The sequence below is a fragment of the Dermacentor silvarum genome, chromosome 7 (assembly GCF_013339745.2).
Source record: "Dermacentor silvarum isolate Dsil-2018 chromosome 7, BIME_Dsil_1.4, whole genome shotgun sequence".
NCBI classification, from domain to species: Eukaryota; Metazoa; Arthropoda; class Arachnida; order Ixodida; family Ixodidae; genus Dermacentor; species Dermacentor silvarum.
The window spans coordinates 181,376,503-181,382,222 of record NC_051160.1 but is presented as its reverse complement, the minus strand read 5'-3'; the positions used below and the strand labels follow the sequence as shown (position 1 = coordinate 181,382,222).

General features: G+C 51.0%; 1 pseudogene; it reads right to left on the bottom strand.

Annotated features, from left to right (window-relative positions):
* Positions 1-4,006: 4,006 nt before the first annotated feature.
* On the bottom strand, positions 4,007-5,293 carry LOC119459381 (uncharacterized; annotated as a pseudogene).
* Positions 5,294-5,720: the final 427 nt, after the last annotated feature.

Sequence of the window (5,720 nt, the reverse complement as noted above, 5' to 3'; positions counted from 1 at the left end):
AGCTTCCATGTTAGGTGACTTGGTGCATAAGGGCCATTAGAGAATTGTGTAAAGTTCCTACCATGCTTCGGAGTGTTACGAGCAAGTCCTTGACTTCAGAGCGTACTTGCCCCGGAGCTCCTTCTAGGAGGGCTAGCTTTTTTGGGACTGATCTTGAGAGTTCTTCTGGTTGGGTGTTCCTAGCGGGTTCTGGGGCTTTGGGTGTGGATTGGGTTTTCGTTGTTGTGATGGAGTGACGTGACTCGCACACACGAGTAGCGTGTTGCATAATGCTCCCATTTGATAGACGTTCCACAAATATATACAAGCACAAGGACACAGTGTTGTCAACCTAAACACTGAAACCGAAACTGTAGGAATTATGTACAGGAGACAACACTTACCCTCCCTAATTTTTTTGCGAAATTGTTAGTACGTTTGTATGGTTAACCGCGCACCGTTTATAAATGACGAGAGAAATATGCAGCAAGAAATACACATTCATATATACACTGAAATACATATACAAAAAAAGAATATCAGCGAATATATAAGAAAATAGGCACACGACCTAAGGAATAATTATACATTCTCAGTATCCATATCTGTCCGGTCGCCGTCTCTCTCGGTGCGGCTGAATACGACGGCCAGGTGGGCACGACACCACAGTTTCATCTGCATTGTTCACGGAAGGCCGTGGCACAGTTTCCGATGCCGGAAACTGTTCTGCGACTGACCTCGTCGGCGAACCGGGAACGCATTCTGCACTAGGCACTGGTTGCGCTGCGGGAGCACTTTCCTCAGCAACCGCTGGCTGCCATGTTGCAGCGAGAAGTGTCGCATCGAAGGAGTCGTGACGAACTGTTGAGTCACGCCATGCGGAATCTTGCTGAAGGCCACTGTGGCCAGAGCGCCGAGCAGGCACCTTGCAGAGCTTTGCCGTGTTCCATATTGCCGCTGTCGAGAGTGAAAGTCGCTGGACCACGTTGCCCGATTACTTTCCTTGGCTTTGAGAAGGAAATGTCAACCTTGAATGAAACTGATAGTTTCTCCACCATTGTTGATTTTGCCGCTCGCCTCCTGTCTGTGTAGGCTTTCCTGTACTCTTGCTTGCGCTTGACGCGCTGCCTAGCCTGGCCAGTTCGTGGTGGGGTGTTTTTGCGAGCGACTCAGACGATAAGCCGACGATGTCAAGCTTTGTTCTTGGCAGCCTTCCATGCAGCAGTACCGCAGGGGCCACTCCTGTTGCGGCGTGTGGTGTACACCTGTATACGGCGAGATAACCTCGTACAGCAGTTCGCAGCGGACGCTGTTCCAGACGGGCCAGTTGGAGGTAAGTCTTGAACGGGCAGTTGAACCGCTCGATCTGTCCGTCTGCCTGCGGGTAATAAGCAGAAGAATGCGACAGATGGATTACTCGTTCTTGTAGGAAATTGACAAATTCTTTTGAGGTGACCTGGGGCCCATTATTGCAGACTATCTCTTCAGGATATCCTTCCCGTGCAAATACATTGAGCAGGAACCCTGTCACGGTTCTTGTAGAAATTTCTCTGCAAAACTGCAATTGTGGCCATTTTGAGTAGTAGTCTGCCAGGGTCAGGACAAATCTGCAATATGGACGCGCCCTCTCTAGGCGGCCCACGATATCCATCGCAAGTTTCTGCCACGGTCTCCCTGGTAGCTCGACAGGTTGCAGAGGGGCAGGTGACGTCTTTGCCGATTTATCTGCCTCTTGACAAATGCTATAACTGTGGACTGCTTCTTCCACGTGACTGTCCATGCGGGGCCACCAAAAGTGCTCCCTAAGTCTGGCTTTGGTGCGTCCGATACCCTGGTGGGTTTCATGCGCTGTTGCTACAAGTTGAGCCACGAGAGATGAAGGAACTACAAGCCTCTCTCCACGCAACACCAATTCTTCCACTACTGACAATTTCTCTCGAACTTTGAAATATGGTTTCATACCTTCAGGCGGTGCGAGGGCCAAGACCCATTTACGTACGCCTTCACCTTTTGAAGAGTGGCGTCAGCGAGAACTGCTTGTTCGAAGTGCTCTTTCGTCAGGCAAGTTGGTTGAACCATGCAAACAATTTCTTCCTCAAAAGTGAGTTTGGTATCTGCCATATGGACGGGTAACCACGAAAGAGCATCGGCTACTCTGTTTGACTAGCCTTTCCGGTACTGAACAGTAAGATTGTAACGGAGTAGCCTGGCGCACCAACGTGCGATTCTGAGTGGGCGTTGTCCTGATCCCTGCGATGAAAGCAGTGAAACAAGTGCCTGATGGTCTGTTCGGAGAGTGAAGCTCCGTCCCCACAGGTATGCATGCCAATGTTCGCATGCCCAAATGCATGCAAGTGCTTCCCTTTCGCCAACTGCATACATTCTTTCAGCCGGAGACAGCGTGCGTGATGCAAAAGCGACAGTACGAAGTCTATGACCGGCGCGCTGCTGGAGAACTGCTCTTAGTCCACATTCGGATGCACCCGTGGAATTGATGATTGGAAGCGCAGGATCAAAGATGTGTAAGACAATATCTGAGGATAATACTAACTTTACAGCGCGGAAACTGTTATTCACCTCAGCAGACCAGGTGAAGCTTTGGTCATTCCTAAGGACAGCCCTCATTGGTTCTACCATCTCAGCTAAATGTGGCACAAACTTGGCGTAGTATTCCACAACCAAAGAAAAGAACGGAGTTCATAGACATTGTTTGGAACTGGGGTTCCCATAATCGCGTCTACTTTCCCTGGCAAAGGCGAAATACCGCAAGGTGTCACCTTGTGGCTCAAGATTTCGAGTTCCTGAACTCCCAACACACATTTACTGTTGAGCTTCAGACCTGCGTCTTTGATACGCTGTAGCACTGCCTCCAGATTCTTTAGGTGCTCCTCAGACGATTTACCAAAAAACAATGACGTCGTCAATGTAAACGAGACACCAGCACAATTGCGAAAAATCAGAGCCATCATGCTCTGGAAAGCTGCAGGTGCTGAGGCTAGTCCGAAGCAAACGCGTTTGAACCGGTATAGCCCATCATGTGTAATAAAAGCTGTCAAGTCCCTACTCTATGGATCCAGGAGAACTTCGTGAGAAGCACAGGCTAAGTCTAGCTTCGAAAAGTGCGTGGCACCCACCAAAGCATGAAGCAACTCATCCATGTGCGGTAGCGGAAAGCTATCCGGGACGATCGCCTTGTTAGGTTCACGTAAGTCTACACAGAGCCTAATACTTCCATCTTTCTTCTGAATCACTACAATAGGGGACACCCATTGTGACGCATTGATACGCTCAGTGATGTTCAAGCATTCCAAGCGCTGCAGTTCAGAACACACGCGTGGTCGCAACATCAAAGGAAGGCGGCGAAGTTTTGATGCTACTGGCTCAACACCCGCACGTGTCTGAATCCTGTGGACAAAGCCTTTTGCAAGACCCAGCTTATTTGTGCAGAGCGAGCATTGCTCAAGTGCTGGTGTGGACAGCTCTATGGGGCATGTCAGAGCTACTTCGTCATTCGGTAGCGTGCTGGTTTGAAAGCAGTGCAGTGCCAACCCTTCAATGCGCAGCTTCAATGCCTTAATGCCATCCAAGCCAATGAGAGAAGTGCCCTGTTCGACGACATAAAACAAAAGCGGTGCGCTGCGAGTCCCGAAAAATACGTCAGAAAAGAACCACCCTCGAACCAATTTCCGTTCCGCGAGGAACGGGAAGAAGCGGCACACCAGGAAACTGTTGGTCAAATACCTTTCCTGGAAGAATGGAAACAGAAGAGCCAGAATCGAGCAACAGTTTGAAAGCGACCTGCCCGACTTGGACGTTAACGTGAATCCCAGGCTGTTGAACCACAAGAACCTCGACGGTTTCATCTTGCGACTGGCTATGTACCGAAACTTCGCGGACAGCCGCTTGCGACCGCTTCTGGTTTCAAACACTTTTCGAAATGTCCGATAGGGCCACAAAAGAAGGACTTTTTTTCTTTAGCTGGGCAACGTTGCCATGAAGCACGATGCTGCTTAGAACCACATCTGAATCAATGGGAAGAATTCGTGTGTCGCTGCAAATTCGATGGACAGTGCTCTCGAGATGGGGAGCGGTTCCCATGCGTAGCTGCCTTATCGCGTTGACCGAAAGTGCGAGCACGCGGCCGTGAATGCGGTGACGGCAACGATAGAATGCCTTTTGTGCCTGACTGCGCAGATACTGGTTGCACAGAAATGGAAAATTCCTTCAATTCCGCTGCTGCCTGCTCGATTTGACTCGCGAGAGCAACTGCCTTGTTGAGCGAAAGCGGAGACCCTTCTAACAGAAGACGTTCCCGAATACGATGTGAGGACACACCGGCAACAAACTGGTAACGTAATGACTCTTCTTGAGACGTAAATGAGCACCTTGCGGCCAGCTCTGTAAGCGCGGTCACGTACTCTTGAATAGACTCCCCTGGGGACTGAATGCGATAATGAAATTGGTGGCGCTGGACGACCAGGTTGCAGATTGTATCGAAGTGCTTGGCCAGTACCGCTACCGCGGAGTCATGCACGTCGGGCGTAGCTGCGGTCCCGTTCTCCTCCTCAGTCTTTTCTGCCGCCTGCGAAACAGACAGGGTGTTGAAAATACGTTGGCCTTCGGGTCCCAAGGAATGCAGTAGAAGAGCCTTACGTCGCTCTGGGGAGAACTCGGAAGCACCGGAAGCCAGTAGGTAGACCTTGAGCATGTCGTGCCATTGGGACCATTGGCTGCACGGGGCGCCCCGGTGTCGGAAGGAACGGATCCGGTGGAGCGATGCCGGCGAAAGCCATCGGGTAGGCGTGGCTGGTTATCTCCCGGAATTACATCAGAAAAGGTCCTAACACCCTCGTCGCAATTGTAATGAAGGAGTGACGTGACTCGCACACAAGAGTAGCGTGTTGCATAATGCTCCTATGTAATAGACGTTCCACAAATATATACAAGCGCAAGGACACAGTGTTGCCAACCTAAACACTGAAACCGAAACTGCAGGAACTATACAGGATACAATAGTTGTGGGTTGGGTTTTGGGTTGTTTGAGGCTGTGGACCTCCTGGGTAAGCTTTTGGATTAGATCACGCATAAGTGCGTTTTCTTTCTTAAGGTGTTCGATATCCGTGTTGTCTGTGTTGGGTTTAGACAGAGGGGGGGGGGGGGATTTTACGTCACCCTCTCACGAGACGCCCGTCAGGGCCTTTCCGAAGCTCACCTTTTCTGAGGTATGTCTGGCTCTTGGAGTGAACGTGGATCTTGATCAGGAACGGCCCGCCCTCGGTCTGGAGAAGGACCGGGACCGCTGCTTGGTCTCCATGGGCGGGAAATCTTCTGATTGAACGGGCTGATTGCTGTGCTGTTCGGCGGTCTCCGAGGCGTCTTCGTATAACGTACGGCGTTTTGTATCGGGCGGTACAAGATTTGTCCGCTGTGGGGCGGGGTCCACCACACAGCGTGCACTTGGGCGTACACTGACGATCTTTATCGGGGTTACGAGCTCCGCAGCCCCGGCAGATCTTGTTATTCGGGAAATGGGCAAACGTCCACGCGGTGTCCGAGACCGCCGCTGTCGTACCAGATATCGATCTGCTTGCGGTACAGCGAGCATGGGATTAGTGTTGCGCCATACCCAACCATGTATGGTACGTCAGGTCCGTCGAAGGCAATGACGATGGTCGTGGTGGAACCGATTCGCTTGGCTACCAGGGCTAGAGGATTACGATCATTCACGATGTTAGCGTCGA